Source organism: Phalacrocorax aristotelis, chromosome 8 (genome assembly GCF_949628215.1).
Source record: "Phalacrocorax aristotelis chromosome 8, bGulAri2.1, whole genome shotgun sequence".
NCBI classification, from domain to species: Eukaryota; Metazoa; Chordata; class Aves; order Suliformes; family Phalacrocoracidae; genus Phalacrocorax; species Phalacrocorax aristotelis.
In genome coordinates this window covers 9,923,689-9,939,423 of record NC_134283.1, presented here as the reverse complement: position 1 = coordinate 9,939,423, position 15,735 = coordinate 9,923,689, and the positions used below count along the sequence as shown (strand labels likewise).

Sequence of the window (15,735 nt, the reverse complement as noted above, 5' to 3'; positions counted from 1 at the left end):
TTGACGTACTAGGCACATCGGTCCTGTATTTGAGTGTGCCTCCCTGGGAACCATTTGGAATAGGTGATTCGAGCTGATGATTTTTCACTGTAGCTAGTGCACTTACAAGAAGCTCCATGTGCACATCTGAAGTTCAAAAAACATCCCCCCAACCCTGCATAGCACTGTTGATAAGATTGTAGTATTTCTGTAGATCAGTTTGTTTTTTACTGTAACCTTCTTCCCACTTCAAAATTTCCTTTTCCCTCCAGGTTTCAGTGCTTCAAGTATTACCCACTGGTATAGCCAAAGAAAGAGTTTTGCGTTGCTAACTTTGTGGAGATAGTTTCTGTAACAGTTGCTTTGTGTAGAATTTTTTTAACCTCACTGTTTTTGCCTTTGTTTTACCCTTTCAGAAGTGAATTTATGTTGTTATTTTCTTATATTTCTACAAGGCAGACATTTGTTATTGGAAAAAACAGCTTTAGATACCAGCTGCTTTGAGCTGTCCACTCTTCATTGTGTGAAAGCCTTGTTTGCTGCCACAAGATGCACACTTTTCTTAAGTTATACTTGTCTTACACACTCCTCACTGTGCTGGTATTGTACCTTTGATTAGTTTTCCCTTTTTTTGGACTCATTAGGAACAATTTTTTTCTCTCCTGCTCATCCTTTGCTTTTTCACATAGGAATAAAATTTTGCTTTGTTTCATTAGCAAAAAGTGACACCGACATTGAAGGGTGTTTTGGACAAAAACTTTGTTCAGGCTATGTGGAATATCCTTTATTAATAAATCTCTTTTCTATTTCACTGTCTCTCTTGCTCTTCCTAAATTCCCAGCTCCTGCGGATAGCAATATGCTGTTCATATGCCTTTTAAATCTCTAATACTGTCAAGGTGAGAAGAAAAGTGAAGGAAATTGCAGGTCTGTTAAAGGTAGCTGAGAAGGAAGAGAGTCTGTTGGAAGCCATGTAGGAAAAAGGGCCTGTAGGGCCTGGAGAAAACAGGGTCAAAAGGTGGAAAGAAGTTTCTTCTTTCATGTTTACTGGGTAGAAGTGTCCAAGCTATTGAGTAGATGGGACATTGATAAATTTTTTTGAATTGCAAAAGGCTTTTTGGAGTTCAGTTTCCGAAGTTCACAGTTCAAGCTTTTCATGTACCCTAACACAAATGTCCAGGTTAAACTTACAATATACCTGCTTATGCTTATTTCAAGAACTCAGCTGCAATGTTTCCTACAACAACGATTCAATTAGCAGAAGTGCATGCACTCCTTCAGATGCTTAGAAATAAATCAGCTTTTCAAATGATAAATGGGTTAACTTCCCAAGCAATGAGCAGAATTTTAACAAACTTCAGATACTGTAAGCCCACAGTAGATAAAGAAAACTTTTTTTTTTTGGCTTCACAGATTTGTTATCACAGATGTTCTTAACCCAAATATATGGATATGCAAAAACAAATACTGTTTAAAATATGTATAAACTTCCTTTATTTATGTCTGATGCTGATTTCATTCTGACACCAAGTTTCAAGCAGCTGTAAATGCTATCTCCAGACCTCACTGTACTCCCCCCACTGCTCTGCCTGACTTCTATGGCAGCAAGATAGCTAAGGCCTGCTTTTTTGGTTTGCATCTAGTTTTTTGTGAAGACCGGTGGCAGCTGTAATTAGAAAGATTTCCCTCTAGTTAATCTGATACGGTCCCCATTGAATTTACATTGGCTTCAACGTGCCATTCATAAAGTTACCATCTAGCCTAGGGCTTCATAGATGAAGAGTCACTGACCAGTAGACATAGTCTGCAAAGGCAGAAATTTGCAGTAGTGTACCCTCTTTCCCTTTACTTTGTGTATGGTAGGATTGGCAAGGTCTGACTTGGGCAGCCTATGAAAATCTCCCATCTAACGTGCTGTGAATGCACACGAGTGCTGGCTGAAATTCAGTGGAGTAATTCTGCAGATGTTCTGGGGTATACTTTTTCCCTTCACGCTTCTCTTTTAGGTGACCCACTGTCATTTCTTGTGTAAGGATCCTGTGCAATAATTCTCCTGACTTGATGGCAGGGTAGTTTGGAACTGTCTGAATGTAAACTGTAATGGCTAAAGGGAATACATACCAAATGTTGTCATTTATCAGCATCACATACTGATTTTGTTTTGACCACTTCTAATTTTCTGTACCTAACATAAAAAGTAGGACTCATCTCATCTGACTTGTAGATGGTTGTAGGTAGGTTTCTTGTCTGAGCAAGTTGTTAAGAACCCTTTGGTACAGAGAGAGGTATCTCCAGCTAGCGGCCTGTCCCAGTTAGAGGGACATACTTTGCAGACATTGAATGAACTCTTACTATAGATAGCTTGTTAGATACTCAAATTTAAAATGGATTAAGGTAGGTGAAATTAATTCCACAGTGGTTAATAATGTAATCGGACTTGGGACTTATCCAGAGGTGCAAACATATAGATTTCAGCAGGAGTTTTGCTTTAATTTTGTTTGCAGATAAGAACCGTCTATCTATAGATCCTGTAGGAAGATGAACAAATGAGAGAAAAATAACAGCAGAATCTGATTAGTTTACACCAAGATTTCAATGCAGAAGGAAAGGCGGAAACAAGCAACTCACCAGATCAGATGTTACCACCCTCATTTGTTAACATGCCTCCTTGAATGGAATTAATGAAACCTTTCATTATAGATCAATATGCTCTTTGACTAGAGAATATTATGGGTACCTATTGTATATGCTTAATTAGATTGAAATTGCTTTCACATTTCCTTTATATTCAAAAAAATCTGATCTCAGCAGTTCAAAAAAGGGATTTACAAAAGTCATCCCCTCCGCTGTGCTGCTAGAGCCAGCAAGAAAAGGCAAAAAAGGAAAAAATAGTCGGCCAACTGCCCAGCTCTGGGCTTCAGCTTAGTGGCAATTTTGGCAGAGCTGCACTAAGTAGTACTCACTACAGTGTATCCATAAAGAAAACAAATGGTAATTCTCATACAATCATCACAGAAGACTGATGGTGTCCGTTAAAGGCAATAGGTTTGGACTGGGACTATACAGAACTATTTTGAGACATATTTCCCTTCCTCTCATATATTCTGTCCGAAACCAATTTCTTGACAAAACTGTTCCAAATGAATGTGCATCCCCTTCCTTCCTCAGCTACATCTCCCCAAAAACATTCTCAAGAGATCCTTTACATGCTTTATTTCTCAATGGCAATTTATTACTCCTTGAATTTTCTGTCAAAAACCACTCCTAAAACTAGTTTTCTTAGCACCACAGCCCTATTCCTATCAAAGCCCTTAGTACTTCAATACCAATTAATTAGCAGTCTCATTACCTCATGCTTTATGCTCAGCCCATGGTGTTTCTGGGTTTGTTCACTGTTTTCCCGTCTGTCCCAAGCTCTGAGTTTTCCACACCAGGGCTGCTCGCTGGTTACTCACCTGCTCCGCTGTGCTCGGCCGGCTGGGTCTCAGAGCGTGGCCCTGGGTGCTGTGTCAGTGCTCCAGGCCCCCTCGCCCTGTGTTCACCTCAGAGCCCTCCTGCCTGCACTCTTGCACCTCACGGTCCATGCAGGCCTTTCCCTGGTATGTTTGTGAGCTGAACTGCGAACTCTCAACACCTCTGTGAAGCAAATTTTAGCCTTAATTCCCCAAGGCCCGCAGCTTTGCAGCCAGGAGGCTCCTGCATTTTCCCTGGGGCTGACATCTGGCAGGACTTGCTACTCGACTGTGCGCAGTTCAATGTCCCTAGGCCTCCTTCGGATGCATTGTTTATCAGCTTTCCTCTTTCCAAATTCTTTGTTTGTACAGTGGCAGCTTTTGTGCCAATTTTTTTTTCTTTGCCTGGAGTTATTGGCAGAGCTAATTAACCACAGTATATAAAAGCCTTGTTCTTTGGGCTGAGTGGTGTGGTCACAGAGCAGCGTGAGTGCTGCCTTGAGGCACAGGGGATGAACTGTCGGATGGGTTGCCTGAGGATGGGTAGATTACCTTCACAAAGAGGTACCTAGTTACTTCCAACAGCAAATGCAATCCTTATTCTTGAGGGGCTGTGCATTGCATCCTTCCTTGCTCTGCTCTGCACTGCTCCGCAGCTACACAGATGGCACCGACTATGCTGACAGCCACCTCAGAGCACACAGGTCTTGGCCACTATGAGGAAAGCTGATGGGTGAGAGGGGACTTGCAAGGTCACACGTGCCTGTGTGGGCATGCCAGGAGGGGACTGCATTGTGTCTCTGGGGTTGGATGCGTACATCGACTCAGGGCACTCCTCCCTGGGCTCGTAGAGCCCAGCATCCCCGGGAATCGTGCCTGGGGGTTTCACTTTAAGTGGTGAAAACAGAGAGAGCGCTGAGTCCCCTGCGTAGGTCAAGTGTGTTTGAGAAGGAAAGGGTCTCACCATCCACCACTAGTGGGAAGGCAGCCTCCCTGGGCAGAGAGGCCTGGCCTCAGCTCTGGCTGTAAGCTACAACAGACCAAGATTTTCCAAATCCAGAAATGCTTGGGGAACTTTTAAAGTTTTGTCCTGGGCAAATGTCTGATCATGACAGGAAACACGACTGAATTCACCATAAAATGCTCCTTGTGTTTGACCAGCTCAGATGATTCATGTGCTGGTAGGGGGGTATGCCCCCAAGCAGGAGACCCCCTGTAGCAGTGGCTGTGGCTGGCCATACCCTGGGCCCTAGGTGGTTTCAGCCCACCTGTGGGGACACCGCTGTGGGGTGGTGTTGGGCTTCCTGCAGAGGACTGGCAACAGGGAAGGGATGGGGCATCCCTCCCTGCAGCCTGCCAGCACCACGGGATGGGTGTCCCTGTCCCTCTCGCAGACTTGCATGTGGGTGCCTGTGTGGCTGAGGGGGCTCAGAGCCGACCCGTAGGGTGGGAATGGCATACCCTACCCACCCCTGGGGCTGGCTGGGCAGAGGGAGAGGGTGCCCTGGGCTCCTCACCCCCTCACTTTGCCCTTCCAATCCCAACTTCTCCTCCACAGGCATCGGAGGGCACTCAGGACACGGGCCCTGCGGGAGGGCAGGCTCTGGGGTCTGCTTTCCTCTTGGGGTGGGAGGAAGGGAGAAGAAAATAGAGAAGAAGCAACAGCCTCCAGCTTTTCCCTTCCTCTAATCTTGCTTCACTCCCCCTTGCTCCTCTCCCTCCCTCTCCCTCCCTCTCCCCTTTCCTCTCCCCTTTCCCCTCCCTCCCTTTTTCTAATTCCTGCCACTAGCTCGGAGCCTCATTCAGCAGCCGCTGCCAGTGGAGTGTAATAGGCTGAAGATGCTGTCGTGTCTGCTCGGTGTCTAGTTGTGAATGGGACTTGCCTCCTCGCCCTCCTCCGGAGGTGGCCAAGGGAAGCAGCCAGCCCCGCTGGACCCGCAGGTAAGCGGCGGCCGCAGCCGCCTGCCCCGGGGATCCCCGGGGACCCCCGGACAGCCGCGGGGACCCCCGGCCAGCCGCGGGGAGCAGCGGGGCACGCCTGCGCCGGAGTTGCCTTGGGTGAGCAGGGCGGCGGGGTGCAGGGCGCGCTGCCGCCGGGCGCGGAGGCGGCTTGGCCGGGGGGAAAGGGAAGGAGCGGGCTGGCTGGGCGAATGGTGGTCTCCCGTAGCTCAGAGCGAGAGGAGCGAGCGGGAGGATGCGTGCGTGTGCACCAGAAACTTGACCGCAGCCGCGGGGCTGGGGCGTGCGGCGGGGACGGGCAGGTGGGCGGCGGGGCGCGGGCAGCGGCGGGGCGGGCGGGGTGCGCGGCTCTGCCGCAGCTCGGCGCGGAGGCGGCCGGCGGGCCCCCCGAAGGGGCCAGGCAGTCTCTCCAAAGGGAGAAAGGAAACACTGTGGCAAACGGTGGGGGTTTTTTCGGTTGGGTTTTTTTTTCCCCCCTTCTGCTCTTGCTCGGGGGGGCGGGGGCGGGGAGGGCGAGCGTTTGTCCGTTTTAAAATCTCCCTCTGGATAAACAGATATTGAAAGACCCGAACTGAAAATCTTTTACTTGCGCTGTAGCTCCCAGGCATGAAATGGATATGCAGAAATTCTGAGTGCGTGAAATGAAGGATACTCTAGCCAGAATAAAAAAAGGGAAAGCTTTTGATTTATATCTTTATTTATTTATTTTTCTTGCTGGCTTTCAAATGCATTACTATTCACAAGGTACCAAAATGGTATCTGTCTTTAATATGGGCTAGTCCAAAAAGCATTAGACTCTTGGGTGATACACGCGTAAGCACATTCCTAGGAAAGGTAAAATAGATCAGGCTGCAGGTCTCCATAAACATCATTAACTTTTAGAATAAAAGTGCTTCCTATGCAGCCCTTTGGGAGCACATATAGTAGTCTGACATCATGATACAAATGCCTTTACCTTCTATAGAAGTCCCCCTTTATTGTCTACTCTTTTAAATATTCATTTGGTGAGGAGAGAACCAGTATGTGCTAGGAGATCTTCTTTGTACCCTTGCTATAAAGGACAGTGTGGCTGTGTAACACAGTATTTACCTACCAAGATATCTGTGACAAAGGAACCTCTTTAGCAAATCAGGTCACTAATTCTGAAATTGGCCCTTTATAAGGAGAATGCTCATTTCTTTTTCACATTCCAACGACTAGTAACTCCCTGGGAAAGACTTTCTTCCTGTTGATTTGTGATGGTGATACAAGAAGAATTCCACAGACTCTGCACCCCTCTATTAAGAAATTAAATATTTTAAATTATTTAATAATGAAATTGTTGAATGAGAAAAGCACTAACAGACTCAGGAGCCGGGAAGCACGCACTCAGACATTACTGAATGTCTGTCTCTTCCCCCTCCGTTGCTCTTACGCTTGCTTCAATGTTTCCAAAGTCTGTGTGATTCTCCAGGTGACTACTTTGTTCTCTTTTTCTGCGCTGGCTAACATTTATCAATAAATTGCTTTCAGTGTAGAAGTTCTGCAATAATTAATCTGACATCTGCCTGTGTCAGGTCTGCCCACTGAGATTTGGAACACAAATAGAAGATTGTACTTAATCCTTTGGATGTTTTTATATGGAGAGATATATAGGAGTATATGGAAGTGGAATTGCAGATGTTTGCTTATGAACAGCATTTTCATAGCAGAGCGGTGTGGTTCATGTTGCTGGGGAGATGGGCAGTAAGAACAGTGGGGAGATCGAGAGCAGGTCTGGTTTGAGCTTCATACCTTAACACAAAATCTTTTTCTTGTCTATTTCTTAGTCTACTACACTCTAGAAAACGGAAGTTTTTTACTGTACTTCTAAAGCAGTTCTCCTTCCTCTTGCAGGAGAACAACAAAATAAAGTTACAGAACTAAGAACAAGTTCTTCAACACAAGATCTGGAAATTATTTAGGAAAATTACCTAAAAGACATCTTTCTCTTGCAGACTCTTGTTCTTAGGCCCTGGCATAGGATTTTTTTTTCTTCACCTCAGCCTTGCACTAGGGCATCAGAGAATGAGCATGAACAGAGAATGCTATTTATAGACTTCTCTATATCAGCTTTAACTTTGCTAAAATTTTAGTGTTGCCTGTCCAAAATATCACTAAGTACTAGATTACTTCATTACCAGAAATGCTGCTACAATAGGGTACGTCAAGAGATGAGATAAGTCATTCTGATTTATCATCAGCAGTTTCAGAAGGAAATATGCATGGAAATGGTTGATTCAGAGACAGGACGACTAAATTTTTTTTTTTTTATTTTGCATAAAAATATGGGGAAACTGCAAAGATTAGAATTATTTCTGTGATTTAGCTGATAAAATGCTTTAAAATATATCACATGATTTCAGCTTCAATTAATATGCTATTGTGACAGCATTTGACATATTTAATTTAATTTAGTGTAAGAAACATATGCAAAATTCTCTGAGACTAACATTCTTGTTTTCTGCAAATGCTGTAATTAAACAAAGCCTAACTTGAGAAACAAATGTTTTGTTGCTGAGATTTCCACAATATTCTTAGAAGTTATTTTTAGCTCAGAAGTCATAGGAATTTAAAGTAATGTCAGACTTAAAACTAGTGTCTCCTCTTTTTGGTGAACCCCCTAAACTAATTTTGAATCCATTTTGTGAGCTGGATGTTTAGCGAAATACCTTCAGTGTGTGAGAAACAGAGGTCTCATCTGGAATCAATTAATTTGGAACAGTTTAGCAACATACTTCCTGGACTTCTTTTGTGTCTGAGTTTTTCTACTACCATTTTAAGCTAAAAATCTGTGTATAATTTCCTATGCTATAACACCCCCCCCCCTTTTTTTTTTTTTTTTTTAAATGGCACTTCAGTTTTCATTGTTCCTTTGTTGGAGCCAACCCAAAGCTTAGGGAAGTAAATGGAAAGATTGCCATTGGTTTAAATGTAGTTTGGATCAGGCACTTTGTCTGTATGAATTACGAGGATTAACTTTACACTTAAGTATTGTCATTTTATGTCATATATATATCTATTTTGCTTTATCTCTTAACAGTTAAGGAACACTGTAGTCATGTACTTCTAAAACTCTTTTATAGTATTTTAGAAGAAAAATGTAATCCTGTGTTTGAGTTTTGATACTGAAGTCTAGGGTACTCTTAGGCTGCGAAGTTATTGATTCATTTAAGCGCAAGCCTGCGTACGCCGAATTATTAAACCCATTCATTTTCTTTTCCTGTGTAAGTAAGGACTTTAAAGTCATTTAAATATTACCGAAGGGTAGCAAATTTGCACAGGATGCTCCCAGAGGAGAGATTTTGCTCCAGGAGCCGGGATTTGCGGAAGCCATTCTGCCGGCGCTGAGCCTTGCTGTCGCTCCGCCTTGCTCAACAGGTCCGCCGGAGGCGGCCGTGGGGGCACCGCCGTAGCAGCGGGGCTCGGCCCGGGGCTCTCTCACGGGGGGGGGCTCGGCCCGGGGCTCTCTCGCAGGGGGGGGCTCGGAGGGGGCTCGGCCCGGGGCTCTCTCGCAGGGGGGGGCTCGGCCCGGGGCTCTCTCGCAGGGGGGGGCTCGGAGGGGGCTCGGCCCGGGGCTCTCTCGCAGGGGGGGGCTCGGCCCGGGGCTCTTTCGCAGGGGGGGGCTCGGCCCGGGGCTCTCTCGCAGGGGGGGGCTCGGCCCGGGGCTCTCTCGCAGGGGGGGGCTCGGCCCGGGGCTCTCTCGCGGGGGGGGCTCTCTCGCAGGGGGGGGCTCGGCCCGGGGCTCTCTCGCAGGGGGGGGCTCGGCCCGGGGCTCTCTCGCAGCGGGGCTCAGCCCGGGGCTGGCGGCGGGGAAGCGGCGGGGCCGGGCGGGCACTAGAGGGCACTGATGCTCTTCGCTGCCTCGCCGCCGCCGGCCCGGCTCCTTTTCAGGGCGCTATGAAAAGCCGTTTTGTTACCACCGGCATTGCCGGCCCTCTCTGGGGAGACGGGATTCAATCTCGCTGTGGTTCGGGCTAATGCTCAGGCAGTTTGTCAGGATTAACATCTTTCTAGTCAGTGGATCGCGTTACCTTCGGCGTCGTATTACCTCCTTGGCGCTCACTACAAAGTTTTGGACTCGTGTAACTTCAGATTGTCTGAAGAGTGCCACAGCTGGGGTCTAGGTGTAAAATAAACAGCTCGGTCCTCTCAGCGGCAGTGGTTTTTAAGGGTTTTGCTATCTCTTTGCTCCTTTTTCAAAGGCAGTGTCAGTTCCTGCTATGAAGAGAAAGAGTTTAAAGACAGCAAAAAAATGATATGGCAAAACAAAAAATATTTCTTTCAAAAATATTGTCATGCTTGAGAGATCATATAAAGACATCCTTGATAGAAAATAAGACATATTAGGCCAAACTGGTCTGATTTTACCCGTACACATCTAGGTCAGTAGAGCTTACAACTGAAGAACCGAGAAAAGTAGGTTGGTCCAAATCGTTTCCATATCTCCTGTAGTGCCTTGGAATGTAAAAGAAATTGTTACAACCCATCATTGCAAATGCTGACTAAAAAGGGTGTATGTGACAGTATAGATTTTAAATGGTTGCAGGCTTGGAAGGAGTCTTATTTCTACCTGCCCTGTTCTGGTGTTCTTCGCTAGACATCCACTTTGGGTGTTGGTAAAGGCAGGATGCTGGGCTGCACAGATCTTTGGTTTGATTCATACACCAATCAAATTCCTGTGTATAAGAAATAAATATATACTATAAGTAAGAGTGTAGAATTTTATAATATTATATCCACTTGGGCAGATACGCAGCCAGACAAGCCAACATGTCCAATAGAAATTGTTGTCTACAAGTCTGATGCCAAAAATCGGCATCACAATGCCACAATAGTTGTCCAGTTTTGTGCCAATCACCTGATTTAGGACATTAATTACGAATTAGCTTATTAACAACTCTTGGTGACAGAGTTAGTAACTACTGCACTGGAAAATGAACACCGCTTTGCTGAGGAGCACTGTGTTGCAACGAGCAGTCCAAGACCCGTTAACTGCCCACCCTCTGTGCTCCAAGACAGGAACATCCCTTAAGCTCTTAGATTACTCAAGGTGGGTGGAAAACTTAGAGCTCCCAGTCCTGTTCAAGGGCCTCCAGATAATATTACATGTGCTGGGACATGTGCCTTGCAAGCCAGCAGGAATTCAGAGACAAATAGCTGGAGCAGCCAGCCCCACTGCCGAGCAGTGCCCTTGGGGAAGGTGACATTATGGTTAATTTTGCCTGGCAAAGGCATGAGGCCTTCTTCCATAACTGCCTGGGTGGTGTGGTGGCTTTCAGGCCTCGCAGTCCCACTGAGCTCTGCTGGCTCCATGAGCCATAATCTAGCTCATCAATTTTAAAGTGCTGTCTTAAGCAAATTCTAAGGGGGTTTTGTGTTTTTTCTCCAAAGTTTGGCAATGAGTAAGAGTCCTCTCCCTTCTGAATCAGCAAGAGTTCATCAGAATTCTTAATTGTAATGCAATGGCAGAGTTGGAGTAGTAGTAATCAATGTAAATGGATTAAAAGAAAAGGACCAAGTAACTGAATGTAAAAGAGTAGCCAGGATTTTCCAGAGTGGTTGGTGAACAACGCAGCAAAAGGTTTCCAAATGTAATTCATTATTATAATGAAGTTTTAATAGTTCACCAACAGATATACTGTAGCCACGTTACATCTAAACTAACATAAAATGCAATTATGGATCAGGAAGTATTATAAAGTAGACAAAATTGAAGAGAACTTTGAAATGTGAACATAAGCTGTGGGAAGTACCTGTCTAGACAGTAATTACACTTAAGCTTTGATTTAATTGTATCAGTACAGTCTGACACTCTTCCAATGAACTCCCAATGATGCTGTGGAGACACAGGCCCACATAGGCAAAGACTGGAGTGATGAGCAGAAGGAATTATATTCAATAACCCTTTAAAACACAATTCACAGGATTTCCATATTTGCAAGCTTCACAGCACCAAGCGTTTAGCTCCCTCATCTTTGTATGGTGCAACTAGTGCAAGTTTTCTTGCCCCACGAGCACGCATCAGTACTTCCCCATAGCTTGAAAACAGCCTGGCTTAGATAGGTGTGCACAGGTTTGTTCCTTGCTTCTATCCTCACACTAGTAAGTGGGATAGAGATTAAATTTTTAGTTTACCTTCTTGCAGCCACCATTTCTTTTCACGTGAGCTCCTAATCACGCAAAGTCTGTGCTAGCTTGGTAAGCTAATAAATTCCTTAACCTGATGTCAATCCCATTGGAGACCTACTTCTTCTGCACTGCGTTTCAGTCATCCTCATTTTATACAGTGCGATCATCAGATATTCCATGTGAAAGTATTACATTTAAGGTTAAACTGGTGCCATAGAAACTCTGGTTCAACATAATTTTTATCCCAGTGAGGCTGCTGATATATATTTTTAAATAAAATAAAACTTCAGAAACATATTAATTGGTCTCAGTGGTTAAGTTAAATAGTTAAATACATGCACACATATCATTCTGCCAAGGATAAGTCATTAGTTCAGTATAAACCAGAAATGATAGCTCTATTTGAATCAGGAGACTAAACCCTATTTCTATTAATGCTAACTGTTTTATTAATACATGCATGTGTCGACATTAAGTCATAAATTTAAATGGTCTGTCCCTTCTTGATTCAAAGTAATTATCTCAAAGATCTTGGCTGTTGAGTGAATAACGGTGTTACTCCTTTCATTTTTTATCAACTGATTTTATTTTTTCTTGTATGTAAACATTGTAAGGCAAACAAAAGAAATAGAGTTTGTGCGAAGTCGTCTGGCATTTGAACCAAAAATAAATGTATTTTTATTACCAGAGCAGAATACCTGTAACTATACCAGCCCCCAGCCAAGGATTCTCAGACCTTTTCAGAATTATTTAGTTGTATAACAGATCTTCTGTGTACTTTATGCACATTTATGTATATTTTCATTTATATAGTTAAAATTAATTTTTGTGTTCCTGGAAAAACTAAATTTTTCACTTTATTTAAATTAATAAATTTAATCACTTAAAAATTGAAGCAACAGGTAAAAAATTACAACCTTTAAATTGAGAGAAGTGATGTTCAAAAAGTTTATATGTAATTTTTTGAAAGAATAATTTAATTTTATCTGAGAGAAATCCTGATATGAATACAGGATTTTGAATAACGTTTACCAAATAAAAACCTAGTCTCCTTAGCACTAGAAAACACACTTAAAATTTTAGGATTAAATCTTGCCCTTTTCAGAGCGGTGCTTCCCACAGGCAGTCCTCCCTTTCAGCAGACTTAACTACATATTGATGTAGTTAGATATTTCTAAGTATCACTCAGTTCATTTTAGATCACCATTCAAGACAAGATTTTAGTGCATTTCTTCATTGCAGGGTACTTTCTAGTCAGAGCAGAAAGGGTTGTAAGCTTTTTCTGAGGAATGACCAATATTAAAACAGTTGAATGCTGCCAGGTTAATTCCATATGTACAGCGCCCTGGACAAAACCTCCAGTTTCGTATTGCGCGTAACCTGCACTATTCAACCACAGAGGATACCAAACTGATGTAACTGAGGAATCACGCAAACGTTTACCCAATGCATGCAGTGAACAGATATTTTTAAAGGTAACTTCTTCCCATTCTCTTTCACCGTATTTTTCTTGCAATTGAAATTCTAGAGAAGACCTTCAATGTTTCACATTAGTGAAAGTTACCATTCATTCACAGTTTCAAACCCAATTTCTCCAGACATAAGATGTTCCAAAATTTTGAAAAGCAGTTGAAACATAATTTTACCTGGGGCTCTGATTCAAATAGAAACTTCGTCCGCCACTGATTGTTGCCTTTTTATTTGTTACCGCTCTGGTTATAGCCAGTATAGCTCAGAGAATATGCCTGATTATTATGCATTTCAATTCTTTTTAGCGAGGTGGCAATTTACATAACATTTCTTTTTCTAAAGCAAGAAGAAAACATAGCAGGCATTGGCATTTACATACAAATAATTTAGCATTCACATACAAAAGGGCCGATTAGGTAGCAATACAAGTGACTGTAGGTCAGACTTAGGATGGTCATTATAGTTCTTTCTGTCCTTAAAACTGTGAAATCTGCAATATTTATGTAGAAAATTTGCATTCATAAACTATGAATATGTAGTTGTGTTTCAAGTACGAATTTTAACAATCCTCTTAGAGATCTCTAGTACATGGTCTTCCGGGGTGCAGTCTTTGGCTATAGCCTTGTAGCAAAGCTAGTTTAAGATGATCCATTCCTCCATGATTCCCAGTCCTATACGGCAGTTCACGGTCCACTGATTTGTACAAAGAAAGTTGATTTGGAGACTTCAGAGCTATTTGGGTGTATCTGCACGATTTGGGTTAAAATAAAACATGAACAATATCTAAAGTTACTGTCTATATGACCTTGGTGAGATTGAGCCTGTGCCTCCTAGGCATAGTTCCTGGTTTCTCAGGTTCTTGCATCATCGTCTTGAGTTCATTGAACTTGCTTATGTTTAGATGATATTTCTTGTGCCTCAGTTTATTAACTTCTGCTCCCCCTCTACAGCACAAAATCTAATATTCAGTGAACTTTTCACCTTCAGAATTTCCCACTTTTCAATGCAAACTTTGCTCTGCCCTCCCATAACTTCCTTTTTATCAGGTATAGTGGACTCTTGCAGCCTTGCTTTTTGTTTCCATATTTCTGCTCTACTCAACCATAGCCACTTATCCTCAAATGCGGAGGCATTCTTCTCTGATTGATGGTGTCAGGCTAATCCAACATTTCCCTTCTCCTTTGGCTATTACTTCTACCTGAATTAAACAAGGACTTCCCATTCCTAGGCTGCAGTGTAATCATACCCCTCACTACAGTTTTGTAGTTAGTGATGTCCAGTTACCGTCTGCACACATTACTGAGGTTTTTGGATCCGTAAGCGGATGTCTTACTTTCTTTGTATTTGGCTAGGTGTGTGTAAAACTACTGGGAGCAGTTAGAAATTATAAAAACTGATTCTCATTATGTTCAGTGACTTCCTATATATTTTCTTCATAACAAAGGAAACTCCATGTTTAAATAAGGTGACATTGGTATGATCTGAGAAACACTCAATCTGTCTCATGAAAAAGGGAATGGAAACCAGCCTTACTGCCTCACTAGACCGTTTATGTATGATATGCAGATGTCATATGTAACTAAGACACAATGAACTCCATTGAAAAAAGAAACACAAAGATTTGCTCCATGCTGTAGTGACGTACTGTGGCTCTGCAGCATCACAAATTAGTAAGTGGCTGCTGGCCTGTTTTTTAAAGGAGCAGTCAAAGCATGTGATGAAAATCAAAAGTCAAATTACAGAAGTCTAATTTTTTTTAATGGCGTTGAGTTGACATTGAATGCCACCTTATTGTGACTTTCAGTATGTATTTGTACATTTTCAAGGCTAGGGAAATGTCTACCTTATTTAATATATTCTTAGAATTTTTTTATCATTGTTAGCAGACTTTTTTTAATTACTTCTATGAGCGGGCAAGTTTAAACTATTTATCTGGCATTCTCACTTCAATGGTAAAAATTTTGTCTGGTCAACCTGATGTAAACCAGAGAAACTGTATTGGGGTCCATGGGTTATTCAATTGGCATTGGTATTATTAAACAATGTCCTTGATGTGGAAATTTAAAGTAGTTTTGGTAATTACTTTAACTCATGGTTTTAAACAGAGTTTACATGGAGGTGTGCATTTCAGGGCTAGGCCAGTTTTCAGTCCTGCTAGCATTAAGAATCCTATCAGTACACCAGCATATGTAAGAAATTGCACTAATATTTGTTTAATTATCCAACCAAATTGAACAAGAAATGAGTTTGGCTGAAACAATCAAGTCTATAGAGAAAGTGCCAGCTCTGATACTTACCAAGATTTGACAGTTGCTCGTTGTCATGACCTTGGCTCTTTTTTATGTTGAGCTAGGGGTCAGAAAGCATGCTAGCTGTAAGCACTGCCTTCACAAGATCCTGTAGCCTGTCCTTTGCAGCAGACTTGAACCAGATTGCCTACATGTATCAGGTTACTGATGAACTGGGTGCAAATCTGTATTTTGTTCTCGCAGCAGTTAAAGCCTGTTTCTGACTATCACCACATACAGGCTGTGGAACAACTTGGCTGTTATGATACTTCCCTTCAAAAATGAACGACAAGCAAGTTATTTCTTGAAAGCTGTACATAATGTAAGAGCTACCAAGAATAAGACTTTTAATTTTATTTATTTATTGCAAAAAATTTGCAGAAGTTCATTGATACTTCATTAAGGAAAGAAAGTAATGTAAATGAAATTAATAATGTG

At 42.8% G+C, this 15,735-nt stretch overlaps 1 protein-coding gene across 7 annotated transcripts in view; it reads left to right on the top strand.

The window, feature by feature from the left end:
* Window positions 1-5,193: 5,193 nt before the first annotated feature.
* The window catches only part of CDH11 (cadherin 11), an 83,343-nt gene continuing 72,801 nt past the window's right edge, over window positions 5,194-15,735 (top strand). For 5 of the 7 annotated variants that reach the window (XM_075101343.1, XM_075101342.1, XM_075101339.1 and 2 more), the window contains exon 1: window positions 5,194-5,371. The gene's annotated coding sequence lies outside the window, so the exon portion shown is untranslated. The remainder of the gene's footprint in view (window positions 5,372-15,735) is intronic. The other 2 variants (XM_075101344.1, XM_075101345.1) reach the window with 1 other exon arrangement.